The following is an 8,305-nucleotide window of genomic DNA, read 5'->3' on the forward strand; positions in this document are numbered from 1 at the left end:
TTTTTTTTTTTTTTTTCCTTTGAAGTTTTCTAAATCATCAACTACTACTATATAGTATTGTAGTTGTTTGAAGGTAATGAAGGGAGAAAACCAGATATAAGTTTCAGATTCTGAGTCAAGGAAGAATGTCATAAAAAACAGGCCAAGTAATGCCCTACATAAATTGAGGAGATATATGGATGAGGGGTTATACTTAGAGAGGGAGGGAAACATTTATTTCTCTCAGCCTGAAGGTAAAAGTGAGAGGGCAACTGTACATAGGCTATTGCTTTCAAGTATATAGAGGAGAAATGTGTCCATGTTTTTTTTTCTTATTTCTACAAAGAAATGACACCCAGGGTCATCATATGGTATGCAGGGAGTCAAGTAAAATAAAGGGATTAGTAAAGCTACTAAGTGAAGTTGGGCAGCCTGAGGGGTCTTGGTTATTCTATAAAGGAGCTACAACATGAAGTTAAATATGGATTCAAAGTCACATATCTATATATCCAACTAAATTGAATAAGATATATTATTGAAATATAATCATAAAGATAAAATAGCAATTATTAATAATTGCATTTAATTGATTTTTAGGCTGAGTCCAGATTGTTTTAAAGCAAAGGTAAATCTGAGCCAGTTAAATAAAATGGGCTATTTAAAATATGGTTCCTAATATTAATCCACAGTATGATGAATTAAACTGTTTTTGTGTTTGGATCTAGTCTTTAATTCAATGCTTAGTTTGGCAACACAAATTAGGGTTTCTTTTTTAATTGAAATATACTTGACATATGACATTATATTAATTTCAGTTATATAAGATAATGGTTTGATATTTGTACATACTGAAAAATGATCACAATTAGTCTAGTTAATATCCACATAATTATGTCATCTTTGCGACAAGAATTTTTAAGATCTACTTTCTTAGCAACTTTAAAATATACAATAATGTATTAACTTTCACCTTTATGCTGTACATTACATCACCCGCACTTATGTTATAACTAGAAGTTTGTACCTTTTGACCACCTTCAGCCATTTCCATTTAGCCTGTCACTGCCCCCCCTCCCACACACATACACCTCCAGTAATCTATTCTCTGTATCTATGAGTTTGATTTGATTTGATTTGTTTAGATTCCACATACAGATAGTGAGATCATATGGTATTTGTCTTTACCTGTCTGACTTATTTCATTTAGCCGAATTCCCTTGGAGTCCATCAATACTGTTGCAAATGGCAGGATTTCCTTCTTTTTGTGGCTGAAAAATATCCCATTTTCTTTACCCATTCATCCATAGATGGATATTTAGGTTGCTTCTATGTCATGGCTATCCTATCTAATAAAAGACAAAAAGGGTAATTAACTGTACCTCCGCTACGCTTCCCATTGGCTAATCAGCAAGATGTGCAAATTAATCACCAACAAAGCTGGCGGCCGGCAGCCACGCAGCTGAAGCGAGCAGGAGGTTTGCTTGCTCCAGTGATGGAGGAAGCCAAGGTTCCCTGCCTGCCACGGCCAGGCTTTAAGCTCCAAAAGCAACAAAGTTTCAATTATAGAAGCTAAACAAATCCCAGATACCTGCTTTCAGCCAGCCACGGCCTCAGAGCTGGGAGTGCCAGTGAAGGCAACAGAGTTTCAATTATAGAAGGTAAATAAATCCCAGAATAAAAAAAAAAGAAAAAAAAGGAGAGGCTGGGAGCTTCAGTCGCAGGCCAGCCTGAAAACGGCCCTCAGCCCCTCAACCAGACTGGCCAGGCACCCCAGTGGGGACCCCCACCCTGAAGGGGGTGTGACCAGCTGAAAAGAGCCATCAGCCCCTCACCCAGGCTGGCCAGGCACCCAAGCGGGACCCACACCCTGATCCGGGACACCCTTCAGGGCAAACCAGTTGGCCCCCACCCGTGCACCAGGCCTCTATCCTATATAGTAAAAGGGTAATATGCAAACTGACCCTAACAGAAGAACGACTGGGAATAACTGGTCACTATGACACACACTGACCACCAGGGGGCAGACGCTCAATGCAGGAGCTGCCCTCTGGTGGTCAGTGCGCTCCCACATGGGGGAGCTCTGCTCAGCCACAAGCCAGGCTGATGGCTGCCAGTACAGCAGTGGTGGCGGGAGCCTCTCCTGCCTCCTCAGCAGTGCTAAGGATGTCCAACTGCAGTTTAGGCCTGCTCCCTGCTGGCAAGTAGACATCCCCCGAGGGCTGCCGGGCTGCCAGAGGGCAGACTGCGAGAGGGCATAGGCTGGGCTGAGGGACACCCCCCCAGTGCACAAATTTTTGTGCACCGGGCCTCTAGTTGTAAATAATGCTGCAATGAACCTAGGGTTGTATATATCTTTTAGGCTTTCTTTTAAGAAATATTTTTATTGATTTCAGAGAGAGAGGGAGAGGGAGTGAGAGAGAGAAATATCAATGATGAGAGAAAATCCTTGATCTGCTGCCTCCTCTATGCCCCCTACTGGGGATTGCGCCTGCAACCTGGGCACATGCCCTTAACCAGAAACCAACCTGGGGCCCTTCAGTCTGCAAGCCAGAAGGCTCTATCCATTGAGCCAAATCAGCTAGGGCTAGGATTTCTTTAATTCATTTTTATTTTTAACAGAAGAAGCCATGGGAGGTACACATGAAGGAAATTAAAGAAGAAAAGTGAATAAAACTTAATAAAAATGTCGTCCTATTTTGCTGTTTATTTTTGAAACCCATAGTGTTTGATAATGTACAATCAAACATGAGGGAACACCACTCAAAAAATGTGAATGAATGTTAAACATTCCTCATCAGACTTCCAGGTATAATTCTTTACTACAGGTACATTCATTTATTAATAAAAAATCTTGAAAAAAATACATCAACAAACTCTTTCAGATTTCAGAGTGCTATAGTATTTTCATCTACATGCTAAGTTTCTTCCTCTTACCCCATATTTACCTCTCTTACACTTTTTTCCCCCTTTAAGTGCTTGTGTCCCAGTTGTAGGCAGGACCTGCTTTAGAGGCTGATTGGAACTTTAAGTCTTTTCACCTAATGTGGTGCTACAGGGCTTCAGTAACAGACCCTACTAAACCAACACAGTTGATCTGTTTGTTTTGTGTGTTTTTTTTTTTCCATTTCTAGTTACTGGTCCTAGAGAATTTTTAATCTTTTTTCAGGAACAGATAATTCTGAGTTCTTGACACATGTATCTTAAAAACTGTGCTTACTTCAACTTGAGAGAGAAACTATTATGTGTTTGTATCTCCCTCAGGTTCAAGAGAAGATCAAAAGTTATCATGCCTTAGGAAGGCCTTTTATTCATTTTGATGCCCCTTTTCATGATAAACTTTTAGTGGCTTTCAATTGTGTGATGATTAAAGGCTCTTAGAATCTCTTTATGAGGCCTTTCAAATATAAAATGGCCAGGCCTCCAGTGTGTATAAAATATCTTCTCCAATGATCAGAGCAAAATGTAAACATAATAAATTGGAAGTTTCCTTTTGATGGCCCTACTGTGATTTTAAGATAGCTAGAGTTTCCCCAATAGTTTGCATATTAATACCATGATATATTCACTATATTAACTTTTAAATTAAACTCTGATCACCTATAATAATTTGTTTTAGTGATTTTAGTAATAGCACTCTCTTAAAAAAGATCAATGGTGAAAAACATTTAAGATCTAAATGACTGCCTTCAATCTCTTGAACTATTTTTTAGTAGTTTACTTAATCTAAAAAATAACTCAAGGGTCCTCAATGCCTTGATTAACATTTAGATGAGTCAAATTTCTAGAACATTATTACCTCGGTATGGTATTTGTAATTTGTAATATTAAAAAGTTTTGTTCTTAAGAAAATCTTCTGAGTGAAACAGTTTAATATGTTTTTTTTTTAATGGGATTTCTAAGCATTTCTTTAAAATGCTGGTATTCATTGTAAATCTCTAAGGGTGGGGTGCATTATCTACATTTGTTTGACTAGTTTTGAGGAAAGACACCTCAGGGGACAATTCTATAGAATATGTTTTGGCAAAAACTGATATAGAGGATGTTTTAGTTTCTGTTTACATTTTCAAAGACATAGTCATTGACTATATATAAAAAGTGTCAAATATTTCTAGGTTATGAAAGAATGTGTTATCTTAGGGTGAAGCAATCTCATGTGAAATAGACAGATGTGAGATATTTCCAAGTTTGAAATAAAAACACAACCTCCGCCCTAAGTTTCTGTTAGCTTGTGAGGTGATTGTTTAACAGATTTATCTTTGAACAAAATTAGAGACTGGAAATGGAGATTCTGGTCATTTTAGCTCTGGGAAAACTTGAAGTGACTCAGGAAGATGAATGTGCTTGGGGAAGGGGACTGGTGTTGGGCATTGAGGGAAGAGCTGTACTTTTGGAATTTACATGTTGGGGCACATGGCCTCTGAATCACCGGGCGGCACATGACCTTGAAAAGATATGGGTTTCCCAAGCTAGACTGAGATTATACCAAAATCATTTTCCCACAGAGGGAAGAGAAGATAGAAGAACTCCAGTATTAAGGCGATTGATAATATCAAAGGTAATACAAATAGTAATCATATCTCACTCTTTGTGAGTGCCATGGGCTGGGTACTTTGATCAAATGCTTTAAGTGGCTCATTTCATTTAATATTAAAAAATACATAAGGTCAGCTTAATCTCTATTTCCATTTTTTATTTTTATTTATTTATTTATTTTTTAAAATATATTTTATTGATTTTTTACAGAGAGGAAGGGAGAGAGATAGAGAGTTAGAAACATCGATCAGCTGCCTCCTGCACATCTCCCACTGGGGATGTGCCCGCAACCCAGGTACATGCCCTTGACCGGAATCGAACCTGGGACCTTTCAGTCCGCAGGCTGACGCTCTATCCACTGAGCCAAACCGGTTTCGGCTCTATTTCCATTTTTTAGATAAGGAATTTGAGGGCTGGAGAAGTTGCTCATCTTCCCACATCTCACAGGTAGTAAGTGAATGGAGTCAAGACATGTAAAAACGAAAAATCTGACTTCCAAACCACATTTCTAAACACTAAAGGTTTGCCTTCTGGTTGTGTTTTAGCATCAGTAATAAAGTTTCTAGTACGAAGCATGGCTTTGGCAGGTTCCTTCTTTATTAAATAGAGGACCTCTGTGTCTAGAGATGTCCCATGCTTGTTGGACACTTACTTTTTGCTAGTTATTGTTTGAATATGGAATTTCCTTCCATTCTCTTATCTTCTAAGATATGCCACTGTAACTTGTCTTTGTATCTAAGGTTTAGGGGGTAAGGTATCATCTTAGATAAGGAGACAGAAAAAGTTTGTTATGAAGAAAGTGAAGCCTCTTTGGAATAAAGCTGAGAGAGAAAAGTGTGAAAAATTAAATATATTTTAATACATTCCAAGACATGCAAAAGAGCACAGTGGGATAAATGCTGGAATGTTGTTGATGTAGTATGTGATTTTAAAATTAAGTCATGAATGAGGCAAAACAAAACACACACACACACACACACACACACACACACAAATCTTCACTCTATTAATAAACACACACAATTCACAATTATACAGACCAATTTTTATTACAGGCATTTCAATGATTAAACTTTGAAGGATTCTATTAAATGCTATATGATACAGAACTAGGATCTCTTATAAAAGTTTAGATCCAAGTTTCATTACAATTAAGCCCTATAATTTAAAAAAAAAATAGACTAACCCCCAAAAGATTAATCTCCAAAGCCGTGTGGTGATAGAGAGATGGGGGGTGGCGGCTAGGTAGAGATGGGAAAAGGGGGATAAATGGTGATAGAAAGAGACCTTGGACAATGGACATACAATATAGTGTGCAGGTACTGTTTTGTTGAGTTGTACACTTGAAGCCTGTATAGTTTTGTGAACCAATGTCACCCCAATACATTCAATTAAAAAAGAAACCAACAACATGACTTGAAGAAGCTTGTGGACAGAGTGAATGATACATTTAAGGTTTCAGAGGCAGGGAAGTTCCTGGTAAATAAAGGTTTTGGGTGTGGCCATAACAATAAGTTAATACATACTAAATTAATTGCATGTGTGTGTTTATATTGGACTTAATATTGTTGGCTTTTAAACCTAACATTGCTTATCATAATATTTAATCATGTAATCAACTCATTAAAGGTAAGTCTGGGTGAATACTGAAAAATACATAAATAAATAAAATTAAAGTCAAAGACTGCGTGGGTGGTCCTGAGTAATTGAATCCTGCAGATGGTGGCAGAATAAGCTTGCATCTGCTGCAGGACCAATCAGTTCTTAGGCTCCTGGAGACATGATTCAATAGAGTTAATGGAGGTGTCGTTTCTGCTGTGATCAGATCAGTTACTGTGGTTGATTTCTAATGGGTTCAGAGCTCAGAATTCTTTACTAATTTCTCATTTCTATTCCCACTGTCATGGTTCAGGCCCTTATCACCTCTTGTCTGAACTACCAGCTGGTCTGATTACCTTTGGTGTGACATCTCTCAAAATCAACCCACAGAGTTCAAGGTTCTTAAGGCTCGCTTTTTATCATGTCATTCCTGTAATCTAAAGTCTCCAGTGGGTTCCTGTCACCTCCTGAATGCAGAGCAGACTTTGTACTCTAGCATCTAAGAGTCTCCTGAACTGGCTGAAATCCGCCTGCCCTGCCTTATCCCCTTATTAACTTACCTGTTCCTTTATCCGTGCCGAACATCAGATGCCTGTTGCCTATGTTTCCTCATGCCATCCCCCTTTTTTTGTCAACTAAAAAACCCTTCTCCTTCTTTTTTTCCATCAGCACTCTACATAGGCACTTTATAGTTTTTTTTAACTGCTTACTGAGGTATGATTGACACATAATAAGCAGTACATAGTTAATGTATACAACTCGGTGAGTTGAGGATAAGTTCATATCCATGAAGTTTCAACCTCAAGGCTGTAGACATATCTATCACCTCCCAGAGTTTCCTCCCAGTCCCTGTATTATTATTACTATCATCCTTATTTTGTGTGTGTGTTGTAAGAATATTAAACATAAGATCTACCCTTGTAGCACATTTTAAGTATACAATAAATTATTGTTAGCTACAGGCACTGTGCTCTGTAGGGCACTAGAACTTATATATTTTGCATAGCAGAAACTTTACACCTTTTGATCATTATCTCTCCATTTACCCTTCCCTCTAGACCTTGGCAACCTCTATTCTACTCTCTACTTCTATGAGTTTGACTATTTTAGATTTCCATACACAGTATAAGTGAGATCATACAGTATTTCTCTGTTTCTGGCTTATTCACTTAGCATAATGTCCGCCAGGTCCATGCATGTTGTCAAGATGGCAAGACTTCCTTCTTTTTTATGGTTGAATAGTATCCCATTACATATTTATGTGCCACAGTTTCTTTATCCATTCACCAGTCAATGGACATTTGTGTTGCTTCTTGTTTAATGCCTATTACAAATGTCTCTTCCTTTATGAAGCTCTCTGATCATTTCAGAAGTCCTCTGAATTTGGTGAATGGATTTGTGATCTATCCTTTATGCAGCTAACTAATTTTTTGTTATATTATGTCTAGAGTACATGTTTATTACTGGATTTTGAGGTTATTAAGTGCAGAGGCTGAATCCTAGTCATTTATGTGCCCCACAGTGACTAACCCAGGGCCATAGCACAGTAACTGCTCAAGAAGTAATTGCTATACTCTCTGGACCCGGCTGCCACCATTCCTGAGAATATTATCCACAAATTATAAACCCCAAAGACAAATGGTTACAATATTTGTTTTTTACTATTTGCTCTTCTAGTGCCCTCTATTTGTCTCTTGAAAAATTATCACAATTTGAATAAAGGTCTTAATTTGTATAATTATTTATTGTTGGCTTTTGTAAAGACAGAGACTAAGTTTGCCTAGCTCATCATTTTATCCTCAGAATTAGCATGATAGCTGGAACCCTGAAGTTGTATAATAAATATTGATTGGATAAATGAATGTGTCTTTTAATAATCTATTTCCAAAACACCTGAATAATAGCTACTCATTCAAAAATATTTATTGGGCATTTATTATGTTGAGTGCATTGCTAGGGCTAGGGAAACAAAAATCCATAAGGAATTTATTCATATTAAAATGTGTGAGCCTTTATTCTCTAGTCAATTGGCAAAATAAATTTAGATGGCCACTTTGGTTTAAGAGACACCAAAAAGTCAACCCCTGCCCTAGCTGGTCCATGCAGGAATCACAGAAGCTCTCCAAGCCTGATATATGTTCCTGGTAACCAATACAGCCTACCTTACTTGTGAGGGCTATTTGACACCTTTAAC

The sequence above is a fragment of the Myotis brandtii genome, unplaced genomic scaffold (genome assembly GCF_000412655.1).
Source record: "Myotis brandtii unplaced genomic scaffold, ASM41265v1 scaffold51, whole genome shotgun sequence".
Taxonomy (NCBI): Eukaryota; Metazoa; Chordata; class Mammalia; order Chiroptera; family Vespertilionidae; genus Myotis; species Myotis brandtii.